This window comes from Halichoerus grypus, chromosome 1 (assembly GCF_964656455.1).
Source record: "Halichoerus grypus chromosome 1, mHalGry1.hap1.1, whole genome shotgun sequence".
Classification (NCBI taxonomy): domain Eukaryota; kingdom Metazoa; phylum Chordata; class Mammalia; order Carnivora; family Phocidae; genus Halichoerus; species Halichoerus grypus.
Window position 1 is genome coordinate 113,791,359 of NC_135712.1, and position 18,018 is coordinate 113,809,376.

The 18,018-nt window shown below is 36.4% G+C and overlaps 1 long non-coding RNA gene across 2 annotated transcripts in view; it reads right to left on the reverse strand.

Moving 5' to 3' along the window:
- Window positions 1-4,200: 4,200 nt before the first annotated feature.
- LOC118548026 (uncharacterized) overlaps window positions 4,201-18,018 on the reverse strand; it is a 258,620-nt gene continuing 244,802 nt past the window's right edge. The window contains exons 6-7 of one of the 2 annotated variants that reach the window (XR_013447076.1): window positions 16,029-16,127; window positions 4,201-4,632 (exon numbers count right to left, since the gene is read on the reverse strand). This is a non-coding gene — a long non-coding RNA (uncharacterized LOC118548026). Of the gene's footprint in view, window positions 4,633-16,028; window positions 16,131-18,018 lie in introns of both variants that reach the window. The other variant, XR_004923403.2, reaches the window with a different exon arrangement.

The window sequence follows — 18,018 nt, forward strand, 5'->3', positions numbered from 1 at the left end:
ATTAAATAAATGAAATAATGTGATGAAAGCATAAAAGGGGAAAAAGACCTTCTAAGAAGCTCAAAGAAAACCTCTGAGGAATTAATTTTCGAGGTGAGATCTGAAGAAAGGGCAGGAGTTAAAGAGGTGGGGGAGAAGAGTGTCCTAGGCAGAGGGAACAGCATGTGCAAAGATCCTACAGCAAGAGGGAACATGGCACTCAAAAAAGTATAATTAAGAAAATAGCGGTCATATAACAACCTTATTTCAACTGATCTCCAAGATTTAGCTTCCTATAAATTGAAAACAAACTCTTCCCTTACACATACTGATAGTATATTCATTTTCCAGAACTCTCATCCTAGTTTGGAAGTTGATGTCTTTCCTTTGTATCACATCTCATTTTTATTTTTAGCTGAAAAGGGAAATCTGCACTCATTGACAAAAAAAGGTATTTTGTATTAGCTGTTTAAATGTCTACACTTGGGCATTTATTCAATATGTTTTTATAATGACAGCTTTTAAAAAATTAAATATCATTTGATTATGACAAATAATTAATGAATCCAACTACAAAATACAAAAACTGATTGAATGAAATAATTTGAGTTCAATTTGAATGTAATAACCCATTACATCTTCACATTTTTTCTTTATTTTTAATATAGTGAGCTAATTACCTCCTTAAAACCTCTATATAATAGCATTTATAAGGGCCAGAAAAGTATCCTGCTCTATGAACTCCAAAAACACTTACAATAAAAATATATATTTAGGATAAATTTGGTACATTGTGGTTGAGAAATGATTTTTATGTGTTTCACTGTCATGTTAAAGAGTGTAGTATTCATTCTTTTTGTTTTCAGATTTTCCACTTTTATTTTGTTAATATTTTTTTACCTTATATTCTTCCCTTTTCATGTTTATTTTTAATTCTTCTTCATGTGATTTGAAGAGTAAATAGCCTGCTTTAATTCTCCTGGAGTTTTCATTTACAATTTTAAAAACACAGATCATTCTCTAATTATATTATCACAAGTCACAGTAGTGGTTGAGTTCCCTTTTCTATAACATGAGGAATTTTATTTATTTTTTTAATCTTTTTATTTTTTAAGTAGGTTCCATGCCCAGCATGGAGCCCAACATAGGGCTTGAACTCACAACCCTGAGATCAAGACCTGAGCCAAGATCAAGAGTCAGATGCTTAACTGACTGAGCCACCCAGGCGTCCCTTGAAATTTTATTATTTTTTAACTGCTGCCTTTCCAACTTCTGAATTTTAGTTCATATTAACCGATATTTTGACCCAGAGTATATTTTCTACTGATGAGCCTATTTTCCCCGAACCATGTTATCATACAGTTCTATTAGAATTTTCTTATAAACGTGACTTTTTTCAGTCTTTCAACTTTTCTGATAAACAAAACATAAAGATAATAGATAATGCGTACATGCACTGGCAAGTGTTTTCTAATCTTTCCCAGTGTTATATGGTGAAAAAAACTGACCACTTATTTTGAATCATTTGTCTCTATCTTTTAGATCATTCATGCTTTCCATTATCTTATTCCAGATTTGATGAACCTGTTGGTACTTCTTGTAAAGGTCTTTGGTACTTTTTAGTAAAGCACACAGAAAAGATAGGAAAACGAATGAATGATCATTGATGGTTTTGATGTGAACAAGAATTTATATCACAGACTACCTTTTAAAAAAATAATATACATTTTACCATGAAAGAGATCAATTTCAGGGAAGTTGTCAGGCAGTTTTTGTCCTATACAACTTCAGTAATTAAATTAAATCTGCAATTTGTAGATGCAGTATCTTCATTTGCAAATTGGCAAGGCTCACTAAAAAAATGTGAACTTAAGACTATTCAATGCAGTTCTGGTTCCATGACCCTTGTCACTAATCTGCCACAATATTTCTTATGCTCTTTTAAGTTTGTGGGTTTTTTGTTTTGTTTTGTTTTGTTTTTATTTGAGAGAGAGAGTGGGTGCACACAGAGGGAGAAGGAGAAGCAAACTCCTTGCTGAGTGGAGCCCAGTGTGGGACTGGATCCCAGGACCCTGAGATCATGACCTGAGCTGAACGCAGATGCTTAACCAACTGAGCCACCCAGGTGCCCCAAAGTTACATCCTTTTATAACCCAAACTTCCTTTTCCTTATTGAGGTTTATTGAGGTTTATCTCTGGTTTAACTGCCATGTGCTTTGCATCAACTGTTTTTATTGGGTAAATTAGCAGCATAGTTTCTGAGCTCCTATAAATGTATGGTTGTCTTTCAATTAATTTCTCATGTGATCAAAAACTTAGATGTTTGGAATTTTGGGTAAAGTCATTTTCTTCACCAAGAATTCTGTAGACATCACCAAATCTTTTAGGGTTTTTGCTATAGAGTAGACATTTGAGGCAAATCTGATTTGCAATTTCTTTTTTTTTTATGTTTTATCATTAGTTTTTGATGTAGGGTTCCATGATTCATTGTTTGCGTATAACACCCGGTGCTCCATTCAGTACGTGCCCTCTTTAATACCCATCACCAGGCTAACCTATCCCCTCACCCCCCTCCCCTATAACTTCCTGCTTTCTAGTCTCTCTGTCAACTAGACATTGTCTTCTTAGCCACATTGACTTGGTACAACATAGCTCTCAGTAAATTTTTGTTGAGGAAATGAGTAAGCAAGCAAATAAAATCTCCCTTCAAATTCCAGAATTCAACAAAATTTTTTCAACTGAAATGCAGAGCAAGCCAACAGATAGATATAAGTAGGAATGAGAATTGGAAGTCTTTATATTTTTAGAGATATTTTGAGAGAAAAATTAAAATGTTGTAACAAATATGAAGACATTATTCCTAATAACACATTGGCTATCAACTATTAAGATTGAATTCCAGCTGCTTTATCTTTGTTCCACCTATTGACTGTTCTATAGATGTTTATTTTATGATGTGGTTGGCAATTTTTGGTGGCTTGATTATTTCCAGTAGGCATTGTCTTTCCTGGGAAAAACCTGTTTTACAGATGTAAGCATACACATGATTTTTAAGTTGGCCCCTGAGAGGGGCAAAAATTCACTTGCAAAACACTGAGAAAAATTCGAATCTCCTACCTGCCTGTGGGTAGGCTTCGGTTTCCATTTCTCCCAGGTGGCTTTCTTCCACCAGGGCTGTGAATAGATGGAAAGTTTCCCTGCCATATTCCAGGATACACAGCAGAGCATGCCTTTTGGTTCCTAAGTGTATTTGGAGGCTTCCTACCTTTCAAGGCATGAGGGCCTCATCTTGCATCCTTATTTGGGCATCAAAACCCATGATCCAACCTCATCAAGTTTAAATCTACATTGGAAAACCCTAGGCCCCCCTTGACTTCAGTTCTGCATTGATTGTGTTCTTGCCTCATTTATAGCAACTGACAACTTTCTTATCATCTTTGTTATTTGAGCTCAAGCATATGATATTTAATAGTTTTTATCTCCACAGCTTTTTTATATATTTGATGCAGAAGTTCATCCTGCCATACTGACTTGACATGCATTCGCCTGTGTTTTTCCAGTGCCTTCTGAAATGTGGACCACAGTTGCTCAAATGTTTGTTGCATTAATTATTTATAAGTGAATAAAGCAGATGTGGACACCTGAAGTACTGATGTTTGTTAGAAGGGTGGAGAATAAGCACCCAAAATGGCCTACCTTATATGATTAGGAAAAAGAAAATAATTAGAAGGAATAATGGGAAATATGACAGTATAAAAAAGCAGACAACAAAGCACTAAGGAATAACTTCTGTGATTTGCAAAATTTGGCCTGAGACCCGACTTCTATATGGAAATAAAACAGAAGTCATCATTTTGACCCTAGGACCCTAATTTTGCCATGTTGATACTTAGCTTATTTTATTAAGCTTCCTTCTGTAGCTCTTCCCAAAATAAACACTAGAAAAATTCTGCCAAAAACGAAGGAAGATGTCATTGAAAATAAATAGTGAAAATGCCACCTAATGCAAATTTCTGGTAGCAAATTCCTCTCCATGACACCCCCAGCTTGACAAATTTGGATCATACTGTGGATGTATAATTTTTTTTGGCAATAATGCCAGTTTTCTCCCAAACAGAAACTATGTGTTCACCGCTTTCCAGATGTACAACTCCCTCTGGTTAATTCTTACAAAAATGGCTTTCATTGTTCAAAAAAAAGAAAAAAAAAACAATTTGAACAAGTTTCTTTGTGTCTTTATTGTTTCATTTGATAAAAGCCAGTTTATCTACTCAGCACATACATTGCTTTCTCACAGTACCTTGTGGCAGCCTAGCCTTTTTTTTTTTTTTAATCTGCATTTGCTAAATTTAGTATGAACTGTAGGATAATCCTTGCTAGGAAAGTGGATTATAAAGATAAAAGAAAGAAGCATTAAGTTCTTTCCCCAACCAGTTCCAAATGTGCCTTTATGCCTGTAATATCCCATAAACACCAGGGCAATTGCACCAGCTGCTCTTGACTCTCGGAGGGCGTGATATTTCCTCTCATTCTGGCACCAGCCACCACCCCAAAGGAAAGAAATCCACACAAGCCAGAAGTAGACAGGCGGAGCTTACACCAGGATGATAGATAAACACTAGGACTTGATAGCTCTCTGCTGACAGTGAATTCCTATAAAAATAAAAAAGTAAAATATAAAAAGACACTAAATCCAGACATAAAAAAAGGCTTCTGGATATTTTTTCATGATATTCTTCTGATATTTTATAAGTGTGATATCCAGAACTCTTGGCAATGATGCATTAACTGGGAGTGAGGTGAAAAAAAAATAAAAAAGGGGGATTTAATTCCCTGGTTAATACATGGTCGGCTCACTTCTATTAGCACGTGCACTTTCTTTTGTGTTATTGCATTTTCATACAGCTGAAAACAATCTATTGGCTTATGTGAAAGCAAAAAACACCATTCAAATACCATAGAATATGAGGTGTACATCATGCTTTATAATCTGGTTTTATTTCATTCTATCAAATGGTGAGATTAAACATTTTCTTACTCTTAAACACAACACAAAACTGCACTCCCAAGAAAGACTGAGAAGTGCTATCCTAAGGAGCATCATCATCCCAACATTCTTGAACACTGGCCACAAATTACTATGTTACCGTTTGATGTTGAAGAAAACAAAAATAACAAGAAGAGCAAAACAAATGAGAAAAAAACAAAAAGGAGTATGTCCTCATCCCAAACTTGAGCTACTAGATAATTATTGTCCAAAGAGGTGTCCATATATTGTGGCGAGACTTTTACATATATTCACCTCAACTCACCCCCCACCTTGTTCTGCAGTGAAAGCCTGAGGCTGGCTATGTGCTGAGGAAAGGCGGGAAAATCACAACCCATTGAATCCTCATCCAATATGAGGAGATCATATGTTGGCACCTATTCACCTCTCTAGAACAGGCAGACGAAGCTTCAGAAAAATTTTCACGAGAAAAACCTAGATTTTAATCTTACCCCTGGCACTTACAAGATTTGATGCTGGTTATTTAGTTTTTTTAAACCTTTGCTTTTTCATGTGTAAAATGAAAATACTATAAAATACCCTCTGCCATTTCTTCCTCAATGCTTTTTGCCACAGTAGGGTGAAATACTGTGTGTGAGAACCTCTCTAAGATTGTTTACAAAAATGAGATTTTCCTATTTCTGGAAGGTTTGTATTTGGTATATACAGCTGCCATCAGAACTTCTTACGTGCCAGATGCTGTTAGTGACTTAAGTATTTAACACACTTAATCCTCACAAGGACCATGAAGTAGAGATGATTATTGTCCCTATTTGACAGATCAGTAAACTGAGACACTAAGAGACTAAGTAACTCATCCGTGTTGTTAATCCTTACATTAGACTGAAGTTTTATGGATGCCACTGACTTAACTGGTAGTTAAGTCTGGAGTGGTTTAGCTATACCATTGTGAGATATATGTCCTCAAGTTACAATACCAGCCAATCTCAGGGTTAGAACAGAGACGCCAAATGTCTGAATTGTCTGTATGGAAACATTGGAGTCCAGCCATAGAAGGAGAAAGATTAATGATAGTGACCTGCTCTTGAATGGCCCATGACTGCATAAGATTGGACTTTTATGTCATAATCACTTTGTTAGTGTTATTTTCATAGTCCATGGAAACAGCAGGAAAAAAGGGTGGAATTTGGGATATCCTATCCCACCACATTCTATTAGTAGGAGTAGGATGATAAGATGGAAATGTTACCAAATAAAATTGTCTGAGCAGGGGAAGGCTGGGAACAGGAAGAAATACGTATTATTAAATTGTTCACATAATCTGGAAGGAGGACTCAAAGAATGCATTAGAATCATTCCATCCACTTTGTACTGTTTGACTAGAACAGCAAGTCCTTTGGAGCTGATCATAAGTAGCAATGGCAACAATAGCACTTTTATGGGAAAGGCAGGAATTTGGAGGCATTTATGGGGTGTATCATGGGGTGTATGTTCCTCCTTTCAGCTATTTCCTCTCTTTTTCTTAGACACTCTATTGTTACTTCCCACTTAACAATTACCTATTTGCAAAACATTAGTGCCCAGCATTAATGTCAGTTTCCAGAAAAACAGATGACTTTCTTTTTTAGCCATAGATAATGGAATTTTTTTATCCATTCCTGAATAACAAATTGTACCAAAGCTTAATGGCTTACAAAACAACTTTTACTATCTCACAGTTTATGTAGGTCAGGAATCTGGGCACACTTAGCTGGATACCTCTGGCTCAGGGCTTCTTACAAGATTACAATCAAGGTGTTATCCAGGGCCTTAGTCATTTCAAGGTTCAACCAAGGAAGGATCTGCTTCCAAGCTCACTCCCATGGTTGTGGGCAGGATTTATTTCTTGGCAGGCTGTTAGACTGAGAGCCTCAGTTCCTTGTTGGCTATTGGCTAGAGGCTGCCCTCAATTCATTGCCACATCACCTCTTTATATCACAGCTCAAATACGACAGCTTTCTGGGAAACAGCTTAAACATGAGTGTCTTCTAGATTTGGGCCTTCACTTGTGAGACTTGAGAGGCCAGGTAATTTCAAGTATTGGTAAAATAAAAGGTTAAGATAAAAACAGTGGAAAGTGATAGCTAACCTCAAGTGTCCAAGGTCTTTGGAAACTAGAAAGTCCAGGAACTGAGAGTCCATATATCTGGTGCATCTTTCATGTGAATGTTGAAGTCATTACAATTGTTGACAGGATTGGAGTGCACAGAAAATCATGAGAATCAAAGGATAGGGTTCACAAATTTCAGATAGGGTAACAACATGACACGGGAAGCCAGGAAAATCCCTGATCTCACTGGGGACATAGATTATGTGGAGTGTGAGAGATTAAGCTCTCTGCTTGGGTACACTTTGAGAGAAGTGGTGACCTCTAGGGAGGCCCAGGTTATTCCAGTCAAGGAGGTGGAAGGCTATATTCATTGCAGCTGTTGTGGAGAGAGAGGTGTGTCTTTATCATAAAGTATGAACTCCAGAATTGCCTAAACAAGTGTTCAACTTGATTAAAAAAAAAAAAAAAAGAAAGCTATAGTAAATGTTCCTCCTTCCATGCTTTTCCCTATATCTCGTATCCTTCCATCCCCAGGAAAGTCTCACACAGACTCTTTTACCTCAGGCATTGTTTTCTGGGGAACCCAAGCCAAGACAAAGGGAAAGGGAAATTTACAACTTTTTATCTAAAAGACAAATATATATACATTATACTACATAGCAGTATGTGTTAACAAATTCTTATCAAACTAAAAAAATTTAAGATACGAATTATCCTGTGTCTAATAATTATCCCCACCACCACCATCATCATCAGTCTCTCCCCCTGAGACTCACAGAATGGCAACAGACCATATGATTTAATTGTGGGATGCCTGCAAAAGGAGGCCAAGGCCAGCCTACAGGTGGGAGTGAAGATGTTTATTTTCACACAATTGACATTGATTCATTAAAGTTATGAACGTCTGTTTCCCTTTAAATTTGCATATTCTGTTCAGAAGTCCCCAAGGTTACTAGAAGTCTTTTAAGATATCAGTATTCTCTATATAAAAATTGGGAGCTGAATTTTTTTTTTTAACAACGAGAAACTTAAAAAATTATAACAATGAGTAGATAATTTATAATCAGGGAAAAATTATAGTTCGGAACGTTAGTTTCCTAGAGCCGCTGTAAAAATTTTCTACAAACTAGATGGCTTAAAACAAACTGAATGTATCCTCTCACTGTTCTGGAAGCTAGAAGTCTAAAACCAAGGTGTTGCCAGGCCCATGCTCTCTCTGAAAGTTCTAGAGAAGAATTCTTCCTTGCCTCTCCCCAGCACCTGGGGCTTCCTGGCACTCACTGGCATTCCTTGGTTTGTCGCGGCATCACTCCGATATCTACCTCTGCCTTCACATGTTCTCTTTCCTTTGTGTGTCTTTCTGTCTCCAAATCTTCCTTCCCTTATAAAGTTCCCAGCCATATGACTTAGGGCCCAGTCTGACCTTATTTTAACTTGGTTATATCTTCAAGACCCTATTTCCAAATAAGGTCACATTTACAGGGACCAGGGGTTAAGACCTTAACATAGCCTGTTGAGGGCACATAATTCAACCCACTACAGATAATTATCAACTAATTATTGGACTTTCAACTCTAATTTCCATAAGCCAAATTATCTACCAAAAGAAGGGGTGAAGTAATGAACCTTGGATCTTTCTTATTCAGTTAAACCACCAAATCTCATGACCTTGGAAAATCAACTGAAAAGAAGTTATTTCCTCAGCCCCAGTTAAGTTAGTTCTTTTTTTTTTTTTTTTTTAAAGATTTTATTTATTTATTTGAGAGAGAGAGAGAATGAGAGACAGAGAGCATGAGAGGGGGGAGGATCAGAGGGAGAAGCAGACTCCCTGCCAAGCAGGGAGCCCGATGCGGGACTCGATCCCGGGACTCCAGGATCATGACCTGAGCTGAAAGCAGTCGCTTAACCAACTGAGCCACCCAGGCGCCCAAGTTAGTTCTTTTTCATGAAGTTGCTCAGCCTCTAATTGCGATATACTCCCTCTTTAGAAAGTGCTATACAATTAATGACCAAACGCATATGAACGAATTTAGATTAGACATATCCTTAGCCTTGGTGATATTTTTGCAGTGCTTTGCTCTTCACACTTCTGGGGTTGAAAACACTGTAGGGGGCTGAGCAATTGAGGAAAACAGAGAGAAGAGGGGCAATACATCAGAGTTGTTTTCCCACTTCAAGTGACTTGACTCGAAGCTTTCCCACCAGCTCAGGGTTGTCTGGGGTGGAATGCTTAGCATCCAAACAACGTGCAAATGCATACTGTGAAACAATGTGCAGCCTCCTTCCCGTAAACACCACTGGGAAGAAAGAAAAGGGTGTTTTTTCCATGTTGTCAAATGACTTCGGTCACAAAGGATGTGTGAAAGCAGAGGGTTTTTTTTTTTTTTTTCCCTGGCCTTATCACTGCAAATATGTGCTGCCATGTAGACCGGCTCTCAGGTCTATAAAATATAAGACCTCTGAATAGAGCTGCTATACACAGAAAGTACAAAGGGTGAGGTGCATTTAAAGTCTTTTCACATAGCCAACTGAAATACATATTAGGTTGTTTTTTTTTTTAAAGAAGCTACCATCTTTCATTATTTTTAAGCTAGTGGGAACAATAATTCCTGGGGAAATATGAATGTGGAGTTAGTTCATCTATTCTACAAAAAATAATTAAGAACCAATCTTAGATGTTTTCATCTTTAACTGTCTTTGTTCTCTTTGATGACAACTTTTTCCTACTTTTTTTTATTATTGACTTATTTTTCTTTTTGAAATTTTGACATGACTGATTTCAATGTCGTAAGGCTATCTTTAGAACTCAATATGTGAATACCTGATATGATTCCTATTGTTTTTCTTCACCACATTTTCATCACTGTAGTCTCTCCCCAGATCCCATTTAATTCACGGATGCATCCAGTGTAGTTATGTTCTCACAGGTGGCCTGGCCAGACTTCTCCCATCATTAGTCCACTTTGCGAGCCAGCATTATCACAAACTATGCAAATAAGTCATATTGAACTTTCACCATGCCATTTCTCAACTGACTCTCTTCTTCCAATATGCTAAACTCAATTTCCCATTGGCTTTCAAATCTACCACTAGTAACTCAACACTCCCACTCGTGAGTTATTTTTGGAGCATGCATGTTTACCTGCAAGCAGAGTTACTTGTTCCTCAAAGGTCTAGTCTGGAACACTTTTCTCAAACAATTTCTGAACTTAAAAATCAAAGCCCTTTCAGATCATTCTTCTGTATACAACTTGCTTACACTATCTCTGCTTCAGTTTATCTATAAAATGAATGGTTGGAATAATTATTATAATCCATGAATTTATGTCTTTTGTGGTCTTTTAAACTCGGCACAAGCTCTATTTGCTAAGTGCTATTTTAATCTTATGAAAACTCAGGAAAAAATTCTATTTGATATAAGAATATACTACTTCATCTCCTAATTTATAATCTGCCCCAAGTTTCACAAGTAAAAAAGAATATGAAAATAAATTTAATAAGTAAAAATATGACTTCACCAAAAACAGATGTTTTGAGAGCTTTTGCTTACACTCTGAGCTCAGCTGAGGCTGGCATATTGCTGAGAGTGAACTATTCAATTTAAATTTCAAGTTAAAACAAGTCAGTGATTTTTGCTAGTAATAATTGATGAGTGATGAGCTATTTTATTTTTAAAGAGTCAAGTGGAAATTAATCATCTGATTAGACAGAATCTTGACAAGAATGTTGGTGGTACACTGTAATGTGTAAAATAAGAAAATCTACACAATTATTTTTTCTTTTCCTTTTTTGCTATGTAAAAAAGACAAATCAAGATCTTAGAGCGGAAGTGATAAGAGGAAAGGTGCTGATCTTTTGACTGAAGACATGTATAATGTGAAAAATACAACAAATAAATAAAAATACAATGAAAACTATCATTATTAGCACAATGGCTTAAATAAATATTTAAAGTATGTATGCATGATGTAAAGACCTTTTTGGCCACTAAACTAAATGTGATATTTTTACTTCAAGATAATCTGAAACTAGAAAGCCAGTCCCAAGATGATTTGGTGTTAATATAGGATTAAGGGTAATAAATACCCAGTTTATATCTGGGTATATGAACTAGGTCAGATTAAAGGTAATAATAAAGACATGAGAAAAATATTCAATTATATATATTTACTAAAAAAGAAACAGACATTTCTATATAGAATTGTTTCCTTAATTGCAGCATTGCTTAAGTTCAATTGTTTAAAATATTAACTTTTAAGTAATAAAGAATGGGTAATTTATCAATTTGCATCTCAGCAACATCTCTAACTCTTAAATTTTGCTATTTAGATAGTGTGATGGTGACCACCCAAGATATTAAACTTAAATTCATTTATTCTATCAATTATATTGATTCATGAAAAGTTTATTGTTTGCCTAGATGTCAGAATTGAATTTTGAAGGATGAAGAAATAAATGTTTATTTTCTATTAATATACATGGCATTTTGTACATAATGTACATGACATTATGGACTATTTGTGAGAGCTTACAATTCTCTAGATCCATGGTGTTATGGGCTGAGTTGTGTCCTCCACAAATTCATATGTTGAAACCCTAACCCCTAGTACCTCACAATATAACTGTATTTGTAGATAAAACCATTAAAGAAATGATTAAGTTAAAATGAGGCTCCTGGGTGGGTCCTAATCCAATCTGACTGGTGTCCTTACAAAAAGAGGAAATTTGGCCATGCAATGGGACACCTGAGGTGCATGTGCACAGAGAAAAGACTAAGTGAGGACACAGCAAGAAGGCGGCCATTTACAAGCAAGGAGAGAGGTCTCACAAGAAACCAAACCTGCTGACACCTTGACCTTGGACTTCCTGGCTCCAGGACTGTGAGAAAATCAATTTCTGTTGTTTCAGCCCCGAAGTCTGTGGTGTTTTTGCTATGACAGCCCTAGAAGACTAATACATACGGGTAAAAGCCTGAAGGAACTCACAAGAGTTGCTTCAGAAACTGGTCCATTTATAACACAGCATTGTCAAGGTCTAGATGGAAGGAACGATTGCACCAAAAGATATCTGCTCAGTTACTCCTGTTTCAGCTCTCCTGGTGACCCACTGTTCTATTATAAGGATATGTCCCCAGGGAAGGTCTGCCTATACCCTGGCTTACCTCTGCTCTGTCTTTCTAGAAACCAGTTCTCTTTCCAGCAGTTTGATTCTCCAGGCACTACATAGGGTCTCCCTGGGTAGCCAAACTTCAGTAGGTGTCACTACCGAGAACTAATCTTGCTAAACTTCAAATGGTCCCAATGAGCCACCTGTCTACCAACCGCTCTGTGCTTCCCAGTGCCAAGACTGGGGCGAGGTGACCCTACACTGGCATGACCCCGGGCGTGGGTGCCTCCTGGGCTTTTTGCATCTTTGGCATTTCACTCTCCTCAGCTGAATTCCAGCCCTGCTGGTACCACACATGTCCTTAGAATTGCTTAGTCCAGGTCCTCGATATTCCCTCAGAACATATATAGTTTGATTGTGGGTACACAGGAGATAGTCATAGGAGATTAAAAGCATATAGATATATATACCTTGAAAATAAGGGCTAAATGAATAAGTGAGTTCTTCAGTTGAGGGGATATTTTGCTCTGCCTTCATACGATAAAAAGAGCTTTATAACATGAGGACCTGGAAGAATAGAATTTTAACAATGCCTAAAATGTGGAATCTTTAAAACCAACCATATGAGGAGATGGATTATAAGTCCCACAGTATCTAATTCAAAAAATTTCAGAGAAAACACGGGTTAGGAGCCTGGCTCTGCCACTTACCAGCTCTATGTAGCATGGAGCAAATTACAGCCTCTCTGAACCTCTATTTCCTCATGGGTTTATTTAGATGATTAGAAATAACCCATGTAAAATGACTTACTTTGTGCCAGGCAAATGGCCTGGACTCATTAAATGGTTCTACACTTATTATCATTGTTTCTTGATTAATGCAAATCTAACCACCATCATCTCAGCAGGCCTCATTTTAGCACTCACATGACGGACATCAGAAATCAAAATTGACCTTAGCAATGATTTAGTCCAGTCTCCTCATTTTTCAGAGAAAATTAATGCCCAGAGAAATTAAATGACTAGCCCCAGGTTATAGAGCCTGTCCGTGGCAGGGACAGCGTCAGCCACCGAACATACGATTTCTTACTCAGGTTCAGAATAGTTTTCATTTTAGGGAATTTCTTATAACAGCAGTACACCTATCTTAATAAACACGTGTTTTGATATGTGTACTAATTATATATTGTCAGTGAACTGAAATAAATGGCATAATTATTGAATCGGAGTACCGAGGTAGTGCTGTGCATTTACACTGGGGACATGCCAACATAGAAAGTAATTGAGGGTTCTTGACTGTCTAACAAATCTAATCTTTATCACAAGCCCTGACCCTGCCAAAGAGGGACAGAGTTCATGGTGGAAATTTTAACTGGCTAATTAATAGTATCTCAGACTCTGGGTTAAATGTGTTTTCAGGAAAGTGCTTCGTGCTCCGACTGCCACACAAGTCTCAAAATGGCAAACGGGAACGTGGAGAGAGGACACAAGGGGGCCCCTGCCTTTACAGAAGTGGAGGAGAGACCTGGGACTCCTGGGCTGACCTCTGGACTCTCTAGATCCTCCCAGGTGTCCGCTGTGGATGGCTGGTCCGTCCCCAGGATTCTTGCACTATGTTCGGAGGTACAGCATAAACTTGTGACTTGTTCTCTTAGACTGTTCAGGTCCTGATAGGCCTCTCCTCTTATTTTCAAAAACATCTCCCTCCCTCCCCCCCGCCCCGGGGCCCCCATGTGGTGCCCGATTAGGTTATTTGTGCTGTGGCTTCTGCACCAAGCTCACCTGTCTCTTGTAAGCGAAGCCCTAGCTCGGCCTCCAGACTCTGGGCTCAGCTACCTTCCACCTCCTCCATGGCGCATGCGGACACTTCTGAGTCCTATCCATGCCCCACAAAACAAGGGCAGCTCTGAGCATTTTTTTCAGATACTCTCTCTGCTTAATTCTGCCATTTTCTCAGATACTCTGTCTGCTTAATGCTGCCATGTCTTCATTTTTTTCTGTGCCATGTCTGACCCATGTTACTATAAATACCACAGTGTGGAGGTTGTCTTTTCAGAGTTCAAAATAGAAGTGGGCAAAACCCCTTCTGATTTGTCTTTCCCCTCAATTAACTCCACACCTCTGACTGGGATTTCACAATAGCTGGTGAAAGCTATGACCCTTTTGTCACACTCTGCTTTTTTCTCCACCTTGGTGTCTGTCTTTCTTCCCAGACTTCATTGGATCATAAGGAACTCTCATGACCCTTTCCCTTCAGTCTACTTCAAACTCTTCTTCTGACATAATTTCCTGTGCCTTCTCTGCACTTTGGATATTAAATACCTATGATCTGAATCAGATAGGCTAGGATCTCGATACTGGAGTGTCAGGAATCTAGGAACTAGTGTTTAATTAGGACAGATAATATTAGTATTTGTGTCAAAAATTGCTTAAAACTCCTCAGAGATTTTTCTTTTCACTTGGAATAAAATACAAACTTTCTACTATAACTTTTAGGGCCTAGTAACCCCCTCCCCTTCACCTTCCAATCTCATTTCAATCCTCTCCTTCTTGGTCACTCACCCCAAACACATATGTCATATCAAGGAAGTCAATGCCCCATTCAAAGCTTTTTTTCTCATTCTCTTTTCTGGATCTTTGCAGACCCAGCTTCTTATCTTTTAGGTCTCAGCTTAAAAATCACCTCTCCAAAGGGAATTCTCTGAGCTTCTTATAGAAAACTTTGGAAATAAATACTCATTGCCTCCAGACATTTGTTTCTAGCACAGCACCTTGGTTACATCCCTCATAGTACTTAACGACAATTTCAAACTATTTTGCTTACTAATATGTTTGTTTTATCACTTATCAATAGAATAGAAAATGCATGGTACCAGAGAGTGTGCACTTTCCTTGTTCTCCATTTTACCCCTAGAATGAAATAGTGTCTGGAGCTTAATAGATGCTCAATAAGGAAGGAATTAATGAATTAATGTATATACGTTAATGTGCTAGGAGTCATCATAAAGCTGACATTTCCTTATGTACCTAGATTATTTATACTTTTGAGAATATTATAAAGTCCATAATACAAAATTATGGCACAAAACCCTCAAAATCCTGTGATATTTTTACCCAAAGATATAGTTTTCAAAAAAAGACTATAAATGACATGTGTTAAAAAAAGAAAAACCTTAGAATTTGACTATATTTCAAACTAACATCTTATGATCTAATTACTTAATCCATTTTATTACTACTTATCTTGCAATATTTCCGTTCTCCATTGTGCTTTCTTTTATACGAAACATCTGTTATCTCTGTTGCACAAACTTGAACATCCTCTTAATAAATGACAGTTACAGCTGACCCTTGAACAACAGGGGTATGAATTGTGCAGGTCCACTTAAATGCAGATCTTTTTCGATGAATATAGCACAGCATTATAAATGTATTTTCTCTTCCTTAGAATTTTCTTACTAACATGTTCTTTTCTCTAGTTTACTTGATTTTTAGAATATAGTCTATAATACATATACCATACAAAGTATGTGTTAATCAACTGTTTATGTTATTGGTAAGGCTTCTCCTCAACAGTAGGCTATTTGTAGTTAAGTTTTGGGGGGAGTCAACAGTTATGTAAGGACTTCTCACTATGTGGGGGTTGGCACCCTTAACCGCTACATTGTTCAAGGGTCAACTACAATCAAATGTCTGTTTCTCATCTATTATAAACACATGCGGATGCACATTTATGGAATTTTTACTAAGAACTAAATTTACACCAAAATGGTATAAGGATGGATTACTCTATCTAGGGAGATTGAGGCTATAATAAAGGGTAATTGTCACCTGATGTTGTTGGTACCTTGTAATGAATTCCATCAAAGTGGTTGTTTTCAGTTAAAGCTGGTAGAAAAATGACTGAGCAATGGCCATTTCTTCATTATTTCCTTTTTCCTCTTTTCTTCTAGGACAAAATGGAAAACATGTTATTAAAATACCAATTACATTACTCAACTGGAATATACATAAACTCACAAAGAACAAGATTTAATAGAATTTTGTAACTAGGCTTGCATTGTAATTTTCATTTAATTGTCCGTTATTCAGAATTAAACCTCTGTTTTTCTGCTATAGCTCAATTACCTACTTAGAAAGTCATTTTGTTGTATGGCAGAAACTATTCATTTCCATATATTTTTTTTCTTTTAATTAACCATTGCTTCATGTGGGTTCTAGATTTATAGTTTGAATCTTGAAACAATAGATTTACATGTTTGGGTTGGATTGGAGGTTAATGATTTTAATTGCTCAGTTATAATTTGGCTTCTTCAGTGCAAGTTTCTATGGTGTTTTATACCAGTGTTTTTCTGCTTCTGTATCCTCTCCCCACTCTTAAAAAATAAAAATCAAATCCTAATTTTATCTTTGTTCCCTGCATGATTCAACAGAACTGAAATTTAAACAAGGAAAAAACCATACTGAGACAGAGGCTCTCCCTATTCTGTAACAACATTTATTCATTAAGAAAATGCATCACACGTCTGCCTTTTATTTCTAAGTGTTCATTCATTTGCCATATTCATTTGCCACAATCTTATTTGAAAAGCAGAATATGCAGGGATTATTTTTTTGATTATAAACATAACTGGTAATTTAAATTTTATTTTCTTTCCATATTGATTAAAAACTTTGCTTTTTTTCTTTCAAAATGTATAAACATATTTATTTTATGAATAATACATGGATTGTTAATTTCTTCACAGCCTCCCAAGGCCAATTTAACTGGAAGATAAGTCATATTACCTGCCTTCAATGAATGTACAAACTATGGTATTTATAGGTTAATTTTCTAGGTTTTTGTTTCATCCATGTCTTTGTACAGTACATTGTAAATTTTGTACATTGTAAAAAATTAGTTTTTAATAGTTTCTGCTTCATGATTTCTTTAATTCTCACAAAATATTGACAGATAACTGGAGAGTACTCAAAACTTCTAATAGATTATTTTGTACTTGGAAGATTTTCTTTAAAGGAAATTAAAATTCCTGAATATATTCTAGCTCTAATGCTACAATGCTATTATGTTAGTAATGTTCCATACTTTATAAAAGTTTTCATATGATTAATTAACTCTTTAATTATAGCACATGTAGTCATTTTGTTCTCTGGCTAGATAATTAAGACGTTGGCTAGTGAGATTATATTTATCTTTTTGCTCTCAATCTCTATATGCAATTAGTAAAAATCTGATTATATTTTATTCTTTGTCACTCATTTTTTGCCTTCTCCTCCCCTTTCCTTCTTCCTCCTCCTTCTTTTTTTCATTCTCCTCATCCTCCTTTCCCTTTACCCCCTCTCCCAATTTTTTCTTTGTACCATTTACAGTGAAGAAGACAACACCTCTGTACTCTTTTAATGTTTGTCAGTACACCTTGACAAACACCTGTACTATCCTTACTCTTGGTCTCTTGAGTATGGAGTAATCCCTACTGGGTTATCATTATTGCTTTAGTGCTCTGTATTAGGAGTTTGTTTGTTTGTTTGTTCATACAGTTGTATGTTAACTAGATTACAGTTAATAACAGATTTTAATAATTAAAATGTGTTTAATTGTATTTGTGTCCCCAAATTTTGGAGATTTATTGTTATTTTTGATGGAGTCATATAAAATTGTTAAGGCAAGTTTTATAAAGATAGATTATAAAAGTTTCAAATTTCCATTGAAAAATTTAATTAATACAGAAGTATATAAAGAAAAAAGCCAAAGTTCTTCCCTTATAAGCTTTAGTCATTCACACGGAAGGAAAGTGTATACTTCCATAATAATTTTTAAAATATATATAGGCACATCC